The sequence below is a fragment of the Schistocerca nitens genome, chromosome 10 (genome assembly GCF_023898315.1).
Source record: "Schistocerca nitens isolate TAMUIC-IGC-003100 chromosome 10, iqSchNite1.1, whole genome shotgun sequence".
NCBI classification, from domain to species: domain Eukaryota; kingdom Metazoa; phylum Arthropoda; class Insecta; order Orthoptera; family Acrididae; genus Schistocerca; species Schistocerca nitens.
In genome coordinates this window covers 4,284,219-4,301,999 of record NC_064623.1, presented here as the reverse complement: position 1 = coordinate 4,301,999, position 17,781 = coordinate 4,284,219, and the positions used below count along the sequence as shown (strand labels likewise).

Genomic DNA, 17,781 nt, shown 5'->3' with positions numbered 1-17,781 from the left:
GCTTCAGTCCGGAACCGCGCTGCTGCTACGGTCGCAGGGTCGAACCCTGCCTCGAGCATGGATGTGTGTAAAGTCCTTAGGTTAGTTAGATTTAAGTAGTTCTAAGTTGTAGGCGACTGATGACCTCAGATGTTAAGTCCCATAGTGCCCAGAGCCATTTGAACCATTTGTTGCATGTTCTCTCAGGGATCGTTTCCTACAGTTTTTCGCCGTTTAGCAAAATCACCCGTTTATAGGCGGCCTATAGACAGTCTAGAGATAATTGCTCGAGGCATCTAAGAGTGAAACTTCTAGGAAGATTCAAACTGTACGCCAGACGGCCATTCGAACCCGGAAACCCGCCTTCTGTTAGTGCAGCAAGTTGTTGTTTGCTCTTGCTGTGGCTACTGCATGCACCGGAGCTGGTCTACGGGGGAAGAAAGCAGCTCCAGCCTGGACGAGATGGACCGCTCTCTCGCCAATCCGCGTAAACGGGTTGAGAACGAGGCCCGAGAGGCTGGCTGCGATGGCAGCCGTTGCCGAGCTCGAGGCTCTGGCGGCGGGCAGTGTGGTGAGCTGCCCGCGTGCAGTCGCTGAGCCCGACTGGCCGAGAGGCCGGCGTCTGAAGTAATTCCGCGGAGCGGTCTGGACGTCGCGAAACGGAAGGCGCGGCCGGCGTCACTCGGTGTGTGCAGGGGAGCCGCGCGTCCAGTGGGCCGCAGCCCGGGACGGCGGCTACCGCTTAGACAACCGCTCTTCGGTTATACCTTTTTTTGTTATCTCCAATTTAGCCCGACTATTAAAACAGCTCTAAATACAGACTTCTGAAAGAACTAATTTTCGGTTTTTTATTTCTAAGATTTCCAGTAGTAAACGTACAAGTCGAACAACGATCGAAAAATTCCAAGATTTCCTCAATTTTTGTATTATATGTTTCAAAACACCGAGAATCAAAATAACAAATAAAACAGCGAAATAAAAGAAAACTTTATAAGAATATGGTGTTCGAATGAGCAAACACCATTGGTGATCTTGCAGTTCTCGGAGAATGAAATTACTGAGAAATACAGACCTTGTAGCTGCTTGATAAATATCAACGGGGACAGTTGAAAATGCGTGCCCCGACCGGGAGTCGAACTCCATATTCATATAGATTGGGCTCACCGGCCAGTGATCGCCTGCAGTGCGGATGCACTCACATTGCTCGAACTCTTACGGGATTCGGTAGTTTGACTGCCGCGAGAAATTAGTGGGCAGGGGCACTACAAACGTAGTAGGTGGACCGAAAGTTGGAAGTGTGGGTCTGACGGGGATAAGTACCTGCAGTCGCAGCATCCTCTCTGTCCTCGATGGCTCAATCGGATAGAGCGTCTGCCACGTAAGGTCGAGATCCCGGGTTCGAGTACCGGTCGGGGCACACATTTTCAACTGTCCCCATTGGTATTTATCAACCTCTGTAAGCAGCTACAAAGGTCTGGATTCCACAATAATTTAAAAAGAAAACTTAGTCCGTATACTGGTGGCTGCTTTTCTCGAAAAATAATGAGGGACTGAACACTACAAAAAATCACGTGTTCTCCTACTGATCCCAATCTTTTGAAGTTCTGTTCAAAAATCCTGTTGTAATCGAGGATCATACAACTATTTGGGCATTACTAATAGCCATTGCTAACGGTGAAATCTGACGTTCGAGAACTCTTTTTTTTTCATGTTATATTGCCTGCTTCAAAAGGCTGCAGACAGATAGAGGCGTATTATGTAGAAGCAGGCAGCTACTTTCTATTTTTATGACTAACAATGAATGAATTGTTAAGATTCTAATTTATCTCTGCAATCTTCGTTTCGTTTTTCTTTTATTATGGTAGACAAATAACAAGCGCTTGTGTAAAATTCGTAGAGTTCTCTTTCTTTAATTACTTAGAATGAAAAACGCGTTTTATAGTCGATATATGTATTTACTTTCGAAGGGCAATTTGAATACAAAAGATTTTTTTGAAAACTCTATTTCAAAAAAGTTCAGATGAACACTTTAAATACTGTAATAGGCAAAACAGAACTTTTACCAAGAACAATTACTTGACAATAATTAAAATTTCGGTAATGAATATATCCATCGGCCAAAATTTGCCGTCGAATCTGCTCATAAATACTCGTTCTGTAATGTATTCAAAAAAATGGCTCTGAGCACTATGGGACTTAACTTCTGAGGTCATCAGTCCCCTAGAACTTAGAACTACTTAAACCTAACTAACCTAAGGACATCACACACATCCATACCCGAGGCAGGATTCGAACCTGCGACCGTAGCAGTAGCGCGGTTCCAGACTGTAGCGCCTAGAACCGCTCGGCCACCCCGGCCGGCGTTCTGTAATGTATTGATTTTACGTCGATTGACTACTTTTCAACATAGACGAAGTAACTCAAACACAACCCACACAACTTCCTACCAATGACAAGTAGTTTTCTGCTGGAAGTGCGAAGCCCGACACACATCTTCTATCCTGTTCCAAGGAAAACGGGAACACGGCTGCTTGTTGGTACTGAACGGCAACAGGCCGCAGCAGTGCTGAGCCGCGCCTCACGTTGTGTCTGTTGCTCGTTTGTAAGCGTCGGCACTGCTGCTCAAATAGCACCGAAGGCTTTTCCCATTTCTTATAATAACTAGATATTTCAGAGCAAGGGACATTACTCGTTTTTAAAAAAAGTTTTATTTGAACTCGAAAATTTTTAGCACCGCTGCTATGACAATTTGATATACCGATTTCTTATCGGGTATTAGTAAAAAAAAAGAAAGAACTATTATAACCGAGAGGAAACAAATACCGAAAAATGCCGGGTTATTCGGAACTAAAATACCTGTATCGGTTTTAACCGGTCACGTTTCCCCATCCCTGACCAAAGGCGCTGTTTCTGTGTGTGTGTTTGGGAAGTCGCGAGAAGACGACCCCCGGTAATGAGCCGAGCAGTTCTGTTATATTCACCAAACAGTTTTGGCAGCCAACATACAAAGTAGCAGGAAGCGAACTCCCCCACCACAGAAGAGCAGTTGCCGAATGTGGGTGGCGTGCGTGCGCGCTTGCAACTAGACTCTGCAAGGGCCGATCACTGCTACGGCAGCGTAATAAGAAGACTTTAACAGATACTAAATACTCAGCTTGGTGTGACGAACAGGCGTTGCAGTACAGCGAACGTTCTGGACGCTCGTGTAGTTTAGACCCTGTGAGCAGTGACTGACTAACCTAATAGTCGTTCAGTGTGGACTGCTGTCAGACTGTTTGTAGCCGAGGCTCAGTTTATGGTTAACACTTTGACCGTCCGATAATGACTCGTTGGCAGCTGCTGGGCCGTATACCAGCGGCACCTGCGGGTAACTCGCTGCAGATAACAGGCCGATTCAAGGTGTGCGGCGAACGGCGGGAGAAGGAAGAGTCGTGTGCGAGGCGTGGGGAGCAGCACACCTGACCACTGGTGAGGCTTTGCCCGCGTGCTGGAGCCCCGTCCGGTCACAGCTGTGCACCGCGCGACGCGTGGCGGTGGACACGGCCAACTCCTCCCGGTGCGGAAACCTGTCAGCTTCCGAAATCGCGAACATGTAAGTGGGCGTGGATTTCTTTCTGAGAGATTCCGGTCCTCTAGGCGACTGCTGCCGTTTAAAATCTCGCACAGGTTCTCAATAGGCAGAGACTTGAGTTTAGGTCGTGCAACCAAGTAGCCAGGTGGACGGCCGTGTTTCAGGAACGAGGCGGACTAGGCAGGCTTTCAGGAATGCAGTGCGTGTCTGGCCGTGTCTTTGCATCTAACGGCATTGAACTGTATTCCTGTCCTTTGGTTGTGGAGATTGCCGCGCGGAATTACCCGAGCGCTCTAAGGCGCTGCAGTCATGGACTGTGCGGCTGGTCCCGGCGGAGGTTCGAGTCCTCCCTCGGGCATGGGTGTGTATGTTTGTCCTTAAGATAATTTAGGTTAAGTAGTGTGTAAGCTTAGGGACTGATGACCTTAGCACTTAAGTCCCATAAGATTTCACACACATTTGAACATTTTTGGTTGTGGAGATTATCGCCACAAGTAGCTAGGAGCCGGTTAGAGGCGTTGTACGAACTGTCAACGCTGAAAATCTTCCAATGCAGCGGACGATTCTCACAATCTTTCCGATAGCACTTGTATCGCTACGGGACTTTCAACTATTGATTTTGCAGTTGTGAGAAGTTTAACCCCGTTTCGCGGACCGACGCGAGGTTGGCGACCCGTTTTTAAACTGATTTTACATGTGTAGCAGAAATGAGAATTAATCGGCAAGAGCCAATAACCGTTCCCTATCAGATCCGCAGGCGAGTACGTCGCTTCTGCCTAGAGTACCGTGTGTTCTGTCCGCGGCTGTGTGTGCCAAGTCTGGCGACGCCCCGGAAGCTACGAGACACGGACGAAAGGGAAGCTTCTGCGACGTGTGGCACATGTGTGCTGTAGCAGGAGGTGAGGGCCCGTCGCGTGTCGTGCCTCGGTAGCTCGGTTGCTGATCGTAAAGTTAAGGTAGTTGCTTCTGCATACGTCAGGCAAGGAAAGTCAACAATACGAACATTCTGCATTGGAAATCATACATAGTACAGAGGAAATTAAAGTTATAGAAGACAGTGCGAAAACCGATGGACAGTTCCATCCCAACCCAAATATTTCCATCTGGTTTTGAAATTATTTTGAAACTCTGCGGGAAGTTAGACGAGATGTGAAAGAAAAGAAAACCGTGCAGATACTCAGTTTCTGAAAGAGGAATCACTGACACATCTTGGGTAGAAAAGCTAGATCTTACCGCAACGCATGCTTGTAACTAGAGATTCACTGCCAATCATCGATCAGAGAGCATTCGGTACGTAATTTTTGACGGCATTAGTAATGAAAATAAATATGGCCTGTAAAGTATTTGGAATGTATTTTTGACCACAAGTGGGAAGAATAAGAAGTCAGGGCACAATACTCGTGGACAACGATACTCAAGCACAGGGACAAGAGGATGCAGAGCTGACGAAATGTCACAGGAACTGCGAAAATCGTGTCACATATACACTGCCATCAGTGTTGCAGAAAATGGAACTGAAATGCCGGCAGCTCTTGTAAAAACAAATGGTTTACCTTTTACACCCCCCCCCCCCCCAAAAAAAAAAGTGTTCTCGACATTGGTCCATTAACATCAATTGTTTGAGTGGTTGTGGACTAAATCAAAACCAGATAAGAAGAAGTTTTCAAAAGCAATTTTTACACTTGCAAGATTCGTTTGCAGTTTAACGCTAATTTCAATAGCATGAGCTGGATCTGTCACTAGTACCCCATATGCAAATACTGTAGACCGTTTCGTTTCATGGAGATTTGTCGTTTTTGTTTGTGCTCTAGAACGATGCCACATTACTCGAACCGACTGTTTAAAGTAATAGTAAGTATATGTCAAAAGTGTTTCAGATATTGTTGCTGTGGTCTTCAGTCCAAAGACGTTTGTGCAGCTGTCCATGCTATTCTATCCTGTACAAGCCTCTTCGTCTCAGAGTAACTACTGCACCGTACATCCCTCTGAATCTGCTTACTGTATTCATCTCTTGGTTTCCGTTTACGATTTTTACCCCCCTACGCTTCCCTCCAGTACTAAATCAGCGATCGCTCGATGCGTCAGAATTTGTTCTACCAACCGATCCCTTCTTCTATTCAGCGTTACCAGAATGTGCTCTTGATCCAGATACATTGCTAAAACGTTCTGGTGTGCATTTTCCAATGGTGAAACATGTTTCAATTCTACAGTTCATTATCAATCTCGTAACACGCAATATTATCATTTAGAACTGTAAACTACGCAAAAATGATCTAAAACACAACAACACAGAACTGCTAAGTCTATCAATTGTAAAGCAACATTATATCAATGTACGACTTACTGAAAAAAATCATACAAGAAGCACTGTTGTACGTGGAAAGAAATAAAAAAATATTTCAATGTAAAAATAAGTCGGTAAGAGCATTGCTTTCGAAAGCCAAGGTTGCAGGTGCGAATCGGCGTATAGCAGACAGTTTTAATCAGCCAGAAAACAAACAGCAAAGCGAAAAGATTCATTGTGTGTGTGGTTAGTATTGTGTTGTGTGTTCCTCTGGCCTGTAGCCGGTACCCCGTGCCACCGCGGCTGCCCTGGAGCAGAGAGACGAGGTGTCGCCACGGCGGCGCGTTCCGTGTTCCATGTTGCGACAGGAGGGCGCACGGACGCTGGCTTACTGGAGCTGCGGCAGCGAGCCGTAGCCAGAGCTTAGAGGAATGCCGGCTGTGCGCCCTGCCCCTCACTCTCAACAGCGGAAGAAGGGCGACGAGCCATTCACATACACCGCCATCTCCTCTCAGAGGTGTGTTGGTGGCATTGCCACACGTTATTACTGCGAAATACGTAGCGGAAAAGAAAAAGTGTCACTTTCTCAAAGTCCCGCAAGTGTCTCCCATTGCGAGGCGTAAGTTTTAAGTTTGGCTGAGACGTGCCTACACCGTTCCCCTGTAATGGAGCAAAAGCGTGGCGCCCTCGGGCTCGACGAAACTTCGAACAGCGAGATGTAGACATCCACGAAGAAAAGGTCACAGCTCAGAAGTTCTTGTGGGATGTACGGCGGGTTAATGATGCCTCATTGGTACCAAATTTGACCACAAATCTGCACAACGTTGTCGCGGACATGTCAGAAGGTGCCAAGGTCGGCACACCCCCTGTCATCCGCGTTTCGGCCTCTAAGACGGTGGTCAGAGCCGCGACAACCGAGAGAAACACTTCAGACACACCGCTGGTCATAATCGACACGGAAAGTCCTCCGGAGGTGGCTTTAAGGGCGTCAATGGAAGCACCCCTTCCCATGAGGTGTCCATTCCCACACATTCCGCTGTCGAAAACGACAGCCTACAGTGCGATGAACAACGGGACGACGTTTCTGACTACATCTGACACTGCTGCATGCCCCAGACGATTCAACCGACTCCAGGGACATCGTGGGGCTGCAGCCACACTGAAAGCCATATGACCCACCCGGAGTGTAGTGCGGCTCTGGTGCCACAGGCTGGAATCACTTGGGACGGCTCATTAAACGAAATTTGAACGTAGTCTGAAGCAGCAAAGAGTGTTGACGCTTTTTCAGCCCCTTCTCTGTCGCCTCCTCGTGTGGCGTAACCGAGGAGGGGCGCGACGTTGACACCTGGCTCCCAGACCTGTCGGAACGGCACCACCGTCGCTACCGCCCACACACCTCTGTCGTGCACGTAAGACACGTAGGCCGACCCGCAACCATCCGGCCGAGTGCTGCTCTAGCGGCTCAGGGAGGGCGACCGCTTCGACACCCCTTACCGTGCCAAGAGTCGTTTTCGACCTAATGCCCAGGGGTAAGGGGTACTTTCATAGACGTCCTTCCGTCGCAATGAGAGATACTTATGGGGTTTCGGAAATGTGATACCGTTTTTCGCGCAGTGAACAAGTGGAAACCTTCACACAAGTACACTCCTGGAAATTGAAATAAGAACACCATGAATTCATTGTCCCAGGAAGGGGAAACTTTATTGACACATTCCTGGGGTCAGATACATCACATGATCACACTGACAGAACCACAGGCACATAGACACAGGCAACAGAGCATGCACAATGTCGGCACTAGTACAGTGTATATCCACCTTTCGCAGCAATGCAGGCTGCTATTCTCCCATGGAGACGATCGTAGAGATGCTGGATGTAGTCCTGTGGAACGGCTTGCCATGCCATTTCCACCTGGCGCCTCAGTTGGACCAGCGTTCGTGCTGGACGTGCAGACCGCGTGAGACGACGCTTCATCCAGTCCCAAACATGCTCAATGGGGGACAGATCCGGAGATCTTGCTGGCCAGGGTAGTTGACTTACACCTTCTAGAGCACGTTGGGTGGCACGGGATACATGCGGACGTGCACTGTCCTGTTGAAACAGCAAGTTCCCTTTCCGGTCTAGGAATGGTAGAACGATGGGTTCGATGACGGTTTGGATGTACCGTGCACTATTCAGTGTCCCCTCGACGATCACCAGTGGTGTACGGCCAGTGTAGGAGATCGCTCCCCACACCATGATGCCGGGTGTTGGCCCTGTGTGCCTCGGTCGTATGCAGTCCTGATTGTGGCGCTCACCTGCACGGCGCCAAACACGCATACGACCATCATTGGCACCAAGGCAGAAGCGACTCTCATCGCTGAAGACGACACGTCTCCATTCGTCCCTCCATTCACGCCTGTCGCGACACCACTGGAGGCGGGCTGCACGATGTTGGGGCGTGAGCGGAAGACGGCCTAACGGTGTGCGGGACCGTAGCCCAGCTTCATGGAGACGGTTGCGAATGGTCCTCGCCGATACCCCAAGAGCAACAGTGTCCCTAATTTGCTGGGAAGTGGCGGTGCGGTCCCCTACGGCACTGCGTAGGATCCTACGGTCTTGGCGTGCATCCGTGCGTCGCTGCGGTCCGGTCCCAGGTCGACGGGCACGTGCACCTTCCGCCGACCACTGGCGACAACATCGATGTACTGTGGAGACCTCACGCCCCACGTGTTGAGCAATTCGGCGGTACGTCCACCCGGCCTCCTGCATGCCCACTATACGCCCTCGCTCAAAGTCCGTCAACTGCACATACGGTTCACGTCCACGCTGTCGCGGCATGCTACCAGTGTTAAAGACTGCGATGGAGCTCCGTATGCCACGGCAAACTGGCTGACACTGACGGCGGCGGTGCACAAATGCTGCGCAGCTAGCGCCATTCGACGGCCAACACCGCGGTTCCTGGTGTGTCCGCTGTGCCGTGCGTGTGATCATTGCTTGTACAGCCCTCTCGCAGTGTCCGGAGCAAGTATGGTGGGTCTGACACACCGGTGTCAATGTGTTCTTTTTTCCATTTCCAGGAGTGTAGTATCGCGCATTGAAGAAAAGGCAGCCCGCCCGGTTAGCCGTGCGGTCTATCGCACTGCTTTCCGGGCGGGAAAGAGCGCCTGGTCCCCGGCACGTATCCTCCTGGCGCACTTGTGTCGAGGTCCGGTGAGCCGGCCAGTTTGTGGATGGTTTTTAGGCGGTTTTCTATCTGCCACAGCGAATGCGGGCTGGTTCCCCTTATTCCGCCTCAGTTACACTATGTTCTCCACGTTCGCGTACATCACCATTACTCTACCACGCAAACATATGGGGTTACACTCATCTAGTGTGAGACGTTCCCTGACGGGGGGGGGGGGGGGGGGCACCGGGCGCCGAACTGCACAATAACCCTGGGTTCGGTGTGGGGCGGCAGATGGGTGAAGTGGACTGCGGTAGTCGTCGTGAGGTTGTGGACTACTGCGGCTGCGGCGGGGACGGAGCCTCTCCGTCGTTTCTAGGTGCCCGGTTAACATACAACGAAAAGACACGTGCTCGATAGCGGTACCCGTAGCTGAGTGTCCTCGGTTCCACTGTAGCTGGAATTTTTCCGTTACAGTACCTTCCCATGTGTAGCCGAGGCCGCTAATGCATTTGTGTGGGTTGACGCTCTCTCGTCTGGTGTGGATGAATTTTTCACTGCCGGTATTTCCCCGGCAAGGAGAGAAGAGGTGCGGTGACGTAAAGCTGCTGTCCCCCAGCCTTCGCGATAATGTCCTGGATTAAATTCCAAAGCTCTCCGCAGTATCTCACGGAGTGATGGTGACCCGTCTGTCGGACGGGGAGGTTAGGTTCGGCGGCCCCCTCGAGGCGTTCCGAGAGCAGCAGGCAGCGTGCCGGCACCGGGATTCGAACCTCTCCCCTCCCAGCCCCTCATCCCGACACTGCACTGCAGACGAGCTCTCGCCACAGGTGCAGACTGTCACTGCGTAAGAGATCGGAGGATGGCGGCGGCGAACCACCTCCACTGCGACCCCGCCACCAGCGGCGATGCAATGTCCCTGGATCCGTTTCCTGAGTATGGGATTAACTCATTGATTCTGAGTAATGTTTTATGCACGTTTATTTCATAAACATTCGTTTCTAAAATAATACAGAAACGTCACCGTTTCACTCCGAGCCAACACGGATAAAATGATGAGAAAGTTGTTAATGAACAGAGCGAGATGGTGCAGTGGTCAGCACACGGGACTTGCCTTGGGGAGCGCAACGCTTCAAACCCCCATCCGCCCATCCAGATTTAGGTTTCCCCTGATAAAAAAACACGAATATTATTTAATTAAACACTGTTTCTGTCGGGACTAAACAGGTGTTGAGGCTTCTCCAGATAGATTATACAGGACTACTGTAAATGATTCGTGCGTTTTGAAACATCCATGTTTTCCACAGTATTGCATGTACAAACACGATTAATGCGCGAATAGAACCGTAAACTCACCAACTTCGCACTGTGCGCACCAGTTGGCGTTAAGAGTGAAGTGCCTTGTCAAAATGACGACAAAGTAAGAAAAGAGTTTGTGTGTGTTAGAATACGCGAGATGTTAATCTGAACAGTGCAGCGCGCATTCAGAAGGAATTATGGAGACGAAGCGCCATATAAAAAGAGCACTGTGCACATGAACGAGATTCGCCGAAGGTTAACGTTTTCTGTGCAAACCTAAACGACGAACTTTTGTATCGCTGGATCTGGCGTAGTGGCGAAGACGTGGATCTGTTCCCTAGGGCCGGCCGCGGTGGTCTCGCAGTTCTAGGCGCGCAGTCCGGAACCGTGCGACTGCTACGGTCGCGGGTTCGAATCCTGCCTCGGGCATGGATGTGTGTGATGTCCTTAGGTTAGTTAGGTTTAAGAAGTTCTAAGTTCTAGGGGACTGATAACCACAGCAGTTGAGTCCCATAGTGCTCAGAGCCATTTTTTTTGTTCCCTAGGCGCCCCAGGTCGCCTGATCGGCTCTCTCCTTTGGGGTTACATTAAGGACCGCGTTTAGATGCCCAACAACACCGCAACAACGCATGCTTGCCGCTGTGATGACCGCTGACAGCACGACGCGACGTGAGGCGTGGAACGAACTTGACTGCCGCCTCGGACGTGTGTCCAACGACCAGAGGGGCACTCGTACAACATTTCACGCAAACTCGTTGAGTTTACGGTCTTATTCATGCATCAGTCATACTTTTACAGCTAATACTTTGGAAAATATAGAGCTCTGAACACGAATGAAACATTTATAACAGCGGTGGATAATTGTTAATTGTTTTGCCGAAAAAGTCTCAAATTGCAGCTTTCAAGCAGTCAGCCTCAGGCACAGCATTCAGACGTTCCCACAGGTCATTTCCTCCTCGTGCTACCAGTCGGCATCTGTAAAATGCTGCTTCCTAACAGAAATTTCAGCACGTCTGCAGCAGATGCCGCAAAACACCTATCTTCGTGGGGAACTCACTCAGCCCTCGAAGTGAGATACCACACTCCATTTTAGACCGATTACGCGAAAAGGGGACCAAACTGCTGAGGTCGTCGGTCCCTAAGCCTACACACTACTTAAACTAACTTACGCTATGGACAACACACACACCCATTCCCGAGGCAGGACTGTAGCCCCGACGTGGGGGGCTGAATGTCCTCAGGTCGACTGCTGGCAGAATTTTTCCGTTACTCTATCCTACATTCCAAGATGGACAAAAATAGTCGCAAGGTATCGTTGACTGGGAGACCCGAACGGTTAGGCTGAGCCGCCTAGTTGGAAACAAAGAGTTTTCTTCCTCCGCGCACAATGGTCGGTTTCCTCGTCGATATATGAGAGGTGTGTTATCTGTTTGGTCAGTGTAATAGTCGACTACAGTATTTCTGCACGTGGGTTGAGGGCTCCTCGGTTGGCTTGTGGAGAGTCAGCTCGGTGTGAAGGGTGTTGAGCACGTGCGTGCGGACAGCCGACCTCAAAACACTGATGTGTTTATGTTGGACGAAGATGATGATGATGATGACGATGATGGGACAGCGGCACACACCGAGGTGGCACCCATGCTTAAAGCCGCTTTATGTCGGACGGATCACCGTCAGTGTGACATGCGCTCCTCACCTCATGACACACAGTGGAGAGGACGCGTGGTCGGGAGCTTCATGCCACCACCTCTGCTGTTCTTACCAAACAGTACTCCGTCTTCAGGCCACGAGTGGCCGACCGGGACCATCCGACCGCCGTGTCATCGTCAGTGGAGGATGCAGATAGGAAGCCGGCCGCGGTGGTCTAGCGGTTCTGGCGCTGCAGTCCGGAACCGCGGGACTGCTACGGTCGCAGGTTCGAATCCTGCCTCGGGCATGGGTGTGTGTGTTGTCCTTAGGTTAGTTAGGTTTAAGTAGTTCTAAGTTCTAGGGGACTTATGATCTAAGATGTTGAGTCCCATAGTGCTCAGAGCCATTTTTTTTTTTTTTTTTTTTTTTTTTTTTTTTTTTTTTTTTTTTTTGCAGATAGGAGGGGCGTGTGGTCAGCACACCGCTCTCCCGGTCGTTATGATGGTATTCTTGACCGAAGCCGCAACTATTCCGTCGAGTAGCTCCTCGATTGGCATCACGGGGCTGAGTGCACCCCGAAAAATGGCAACAGCGCATGGCGGCCTGGATGGTCATCCATCCAAGTGCCGACCACGCCCGACAGCGCTTAACTCCGGTGATCTCACGGGAACCGGTGCAACCACTGCGGCAAGGCCGTTGCCCTTACCAAACAGTGGTGGTGGAAATTTCATCGAACACCAGGATTGCATCCGGCTTTCCTCAGAGTCGAGCGCTAGCTGGACAAAGTGTCATCTACTAACGTATTCGGTCCGTGGGTTGTGGCGTCCGTCACGGCCGGGAACGAGGCCGAACTCTGTCCCAGGTGGTCCCTGCTGCTCTGGACCGCCGGTCACGCCGGTCCCCGCGACCTTGGGTGGGAGAGCCCGCTAACCGAGTGTACGCGGGTGACTTTCCCCGCTGCCGCTACTGGCCGGCAGCCGGGGTCTTTGACTCCCGCCGCTCGCCGCTCGCACGGCCGGCTGGCCACGGCTGCCGCCTTAGTTCCAATCTCTCGCCTCTGTCCCCACCCCCTGTCCCGCTGCGCCGCAAGAAGGCGGAAAGGCGGCGGCCGCCGCCCATATAAGCGCCGGCGGTCCCGGGCCGCGCGTCCTAGACAGAGCAGCCGGTGCCGCGACCCCGGGGACTGTGCGAACGCAGTGTGCGCGAGACGAGTGAGCGACCGCCCTGTGATACAGTGCCAACACGACCACGACATGTGAGAACTCTACTGTCTAAGCTCTTCTCCTATGTACGTGTCTGTATAAACCCCGTGTGTGCCGCCGGTGCTCCGGTGTCGGGTGCAGCCAATTCCGAGTGCGCGCTTACCTTCCACCACTACTGCAGCGCCATCTCCACCAGCCCGTAATATTGGTCGGTGCTGGAATGCGTGACTAAAGTAGTGTGTGTGTGTCACCCGTGAAAATACCAATCCGTCGGTATACTGTGTGTGTGTATGTGTCACTTGTGGAAACCAATATGCCGGTTTAATAATTCGAATCAGCAATTTTGGCGAGTTTCGTTTCGCCTATCTCCATCACTTATACCTGCCCGTACTCAGTGCGGAAAAGTGCTGAAATCCACGCGAGCTTGTGGGACGAAGGAACGAGTTTTCTCTCTGCAGCAGATTAAAACTGTGTACCGTAACCGGTACTCGAACCTGGGACCATTGCCTTTCGCTGGCGAGTGCTGTGCCGACTGAGGTACCCGAGCAGCAGTCGAGAGCCGCCGTCACAGCCTCGCGACCGCCAGTCCCTCACCTTCCTCCTCGCAAACTTCACACGAGCTCTCCTGCTGCAAACCTCGCGCGACTACAACTCCTATAAGAAAGGAGGATGTCTGACATCAGCGCTGAAGAGTGAAAATTCAATCCCGAAACAGTCCCCCATGCTGTTGCTACTTAATGGTTCAAATGGCTCTGAGCACTATGAGACTCAACTGCTGTGGTCATAAGTCCCCTAGAACTTAGAACTACTTAAACCTTACTAACCTAAGGACACCACACACATCCATTCCCGAGGCAGGATTCGAACCTGCGACCGTAGCGGTCGCGCGGTTCCAGACTGTAGCGCCTGGAACCGCTCGGCCACACCGGCCGGCTGCTACTTAATGTCTGCGCAATATGCTTTCTTCCAGGAGTAGCTAGTCCGGCAAGTTTCACAAGAGAGCTTCTGTAAGTTTGCAAGGTAGAAGACGAGTAACGGTGGAAGTAAAGCTGTGAGGACGGGTCGTGACTCGTGCTCGAATAGCTCAGTCGGTAGAGCAACTCCCCGCGAAAGGCAACAGCCCCAGGTTCGGTTCGCTTTCCGGCACACTCTTTCAATCTGCCAGGAAGTTTAGCGTGCCATGAAACTTCATTTCATCTCAAATATCTCCGTTACTCCATCATCAATCGACGGCACTAGTGGGACAGGTAAAACGTGGAGCCAATTTTTTTTCCTATTGTAACACGAAAATGGACCATTTCCCAACGTACGTCTTCCCATCTGTAGCCTCTAGCAATGTGTGTCAGAACGAATGCAAATTAAATAGCAAATCCTCTCGCTGAAACGGCTATCCCATAACACTACAGACTCCTACGGCATTACTGCCAGGCAGACCCTAGCAGGAAACATAGCGCAGTGGCCCATGTGTGACACTTGTGTCTTGGTTCTATCTGTTGATTAAGACTGTAGCTAACTGTACTGGCTGTATGTATAGAGCGTTGTCGTGACTGTCTTCCGTGATGACAGAGAGAGAGAGAGAGAGAGAGAGACAGAGAGAGGGAGAGACACGTGGTGTCGGGACGCACCGTACTCCCATCGAGTGGTACCAGTGCCCATCCGACGGCCGGCTCACCACCAGCAGACAGCGTCGCGTGCCGTCCCGGACGATGAGCCACAACACCGGCGTAGAGTCTGCTGATGACTCCACCACCTGTCCCCCACTTGCCAGCCAAGTACCAGAGGTGAAAGTTTCCTCCGCCACCGGGATTCGAACCGCCTACCTCGGACACGAGCGCCGCTGCACAGTCGTGTGTGTCCGTGACCTCGTCTGCAGAGACAGGTTATTACCGTCGGTGATGACTGCAGAAAGATCGACGACGAAGTGCGTTGAAGGTCCATCCCAGTAGGTTTTTGTCTACGTGATTCCACATTCTTTTCTTTGTAACACGAATAAGGGACTTTTACCGACGTATTTAAACGGCTATCTTCCTATCAGCCGACCAACAGTGTGTAATAGCAATGGTGGAACACGCTGCTGTTCTAGGCGCATCAGTCTGGAACCGCGCGACCACTACGGTTCGAATCCTGCCTCGGGCATGGATGTATGTGATGTCCTTAGGTTAGTTAGATTTAAGTAGTTCTAAGTATAGGGGACTGATGATCTCAGAAGTTAAGTCCCATAGTGCTCACAGCCATTTGATATATATATGCCGTAACAATAGCATTCTCACAAGTGCTCCTGGCCATCACCTCAAGCCAAGTCGCGGAGTTTTGATACTCCCGTTGCTGTGTACGTGGATGCGAACTCTACACGCTGCGTCGTATGCTGTGTTGTTCTTCTTCGCAAAGGAAACAGACTTCCCCTCCATCTACAGCCGCACGCAAATCCGAAACGAACGTTGTTTTTTTACTGTACACTCCAGTAGCTCTTCCTACCTCGCTGGTCGCTCGGGCGTACTCTCTAATACTAAAATCGTGACTTCAACATTATAAGGCCGCATTGTACAGCAATACTATTTGTTACTACACGCTACAAGCATAAACGTGTAGCGAAGTGTGTGTGTGTGTGTGTGTGTGTGTGTGTGTGTTCGTGTATGGGGAAAGAAAAAAGTGTATGTCGTGTCACATGAGTAAAACAAAATACATTCCACCCATGGCTGCTAAGTAATTCCATAAAAGTGACTCACGGAATATCAACAAGCAGCTACAACTCAGCACGCCAGGCCAAAGTGTTGGGCGTTCAATGACACTTAGATGACTCGGATATAGTTCGAAATATAACACATTAGTCGGACTATTTCTGGCAGACTGTACCAACAAACATAAATTACACCCTAGCGCTCACCAGATAACCTCATTTTATATAACACACGAAGAAAATGGTTCAAATGGCTCTGAGCACTATGGGACTCAACTGCTGTGGTCATAAGTCCCCTATAACTTAGAACTACTTAAACCTTACTAACCTAAGGACATCACACACATCCATGCCCGAGGCAGGATTCGAACCTGCGACCGTAGCGGTCGTGCGGTTCCAGACTGTAGCGCCTTTAACCGCTCCGCCACTTCGGCCGGCTAACACACGAAGAAAGTCGCACCGAACATAAAAAGCTATGACGCCTCGTTTCCTCTTTCTTCGTGTGTACAAATTGACGCTTATGCGTGTGCGCCTGAATGTGTGTTTGGTGAATCCACTGTGGCATAACAGTTTTTCTCCTCGTAACGTGCTCTGTGCCGACACATCAAAACTACTGAGACAGCTTCAGTCCGAGAAACGCATCGACGCGTTTTGCACACCACCCTGGTATCTTACGGACGACTCCCTAGAAATCTACATCTCATTGTAATAAAATGGGGAATTACACGAGGCCGCCTTCAACTTTATGAGTAAATTACGTCTCCTTTGCAAGACTTAATCTTTGCTGGTTTTCCACACTAGCTGTCTAATGTGATATTCCAGGGTCCAGTCTAGTCTGTGTGACTCTGTTATAAAATCTGTGTTGCTAAGCCGTCCAGCTTTTACCAATTTTTCGTTATTCCTAACTATACCAGACAAGTCCCTTGCGCACAATCGGTTGTATTGCTCGCTCAATAATCCCAGGAGGTTGGCGTATAACTGCATTCACTGTTTACGCACAACTATACTGACTGCTCCTGTACAACTGTACTCACTGATTATACATAACTGAATTCACAGAAACTTCCTGGCAGATTAAAACTGTGTACCAGACCGAGTCTCTAAATAGGGATCTTTGCCTTCTGCGGGCATGTCCTCGACCAACTGAGCTACCCAAGCACGACCCACGCCCCGTCCCCACAGCTTTACTTCCGCCAGTATCTCGTCTCCTACCTTCCAAACTTCACAGAAGCTCTCCTGGGAGCCTTGCAGAACTAGCATTTCTGGAAGAAAGGATATTGCGAAAATGGTTCAAATGGCTCTAAGCACTATGTGACTTAACTTCTGAGGTCATCGGTCCCCTAGACGTAGAACTACTTGAACCTAACTAACCTAAGGACTCCACACACATCCATGCCCGAGACAGGATTCGAACCTGCGACCGTAGCAGCAGCACGGTTCCGGACTGAAGCGCCTAGAATCGCTCGACCACAGCGGCCGACAGGATATTGCGGAGACATGGTTTAGCCACAGCCTGGGGGATGTTTCCATAGTGAAACTGTCACTCTGCCGCGGAGTGTGCGCTGATATTAAACTTCCTGGCAGATTAAAAGTGTGTGCCGGACCGAGGCTCGAACTCGAGACGAGATACTGGCGGAACTAAAGCTATGAGGACGAGTTGTGAGTCGTGCTTGGGTAGCTCAGTTGGTAGAGCACTTGCCCGCGGAAGGCAAAGGTCCCTGATTCGAGTCTCGGTCCGGCACACAGTTTTAATCTGCAAGGAAGTTTCGTATCACCGCACACTCCATTGCGGAGTGAAAATTTCATTCTATTGTATTGATTGCTCATTTATACGTTTAGGATACTAGTACAGGAAACAGAACAGAAGGCAAGACTGACAAGAACGTAATATAAGCCAATACGTTTCGTATTTTGGGTTCCAAGTCAAATTCTTATTTTTATAGGGTGCTTAGAGACATGTCCCACTTTCTTACCGGAGTTAGTCCTGGCCAAAAACGA

General features: G+C 50.3%; 1 protein-coding gene and 1 pseudogene across 1 annotated transcript in view; both read right to left on the bottom strand.

Moving 5' to 3' along the window:
- The window catches only part of LOC126210108 (uncharacterized), a 453,742-nt gene that overhangs the window by 153,428 nt on the left and 282,533 nt on the right, over positions 1-17,781 (bottom strand). The gene's annotated exons all lie outside the window — the stretch shown is intronic.
- LOC126211030 (5S ribosomal RNA) lies at positions 12,488-12,605 on the bottom strand (annotated as a pseudogene).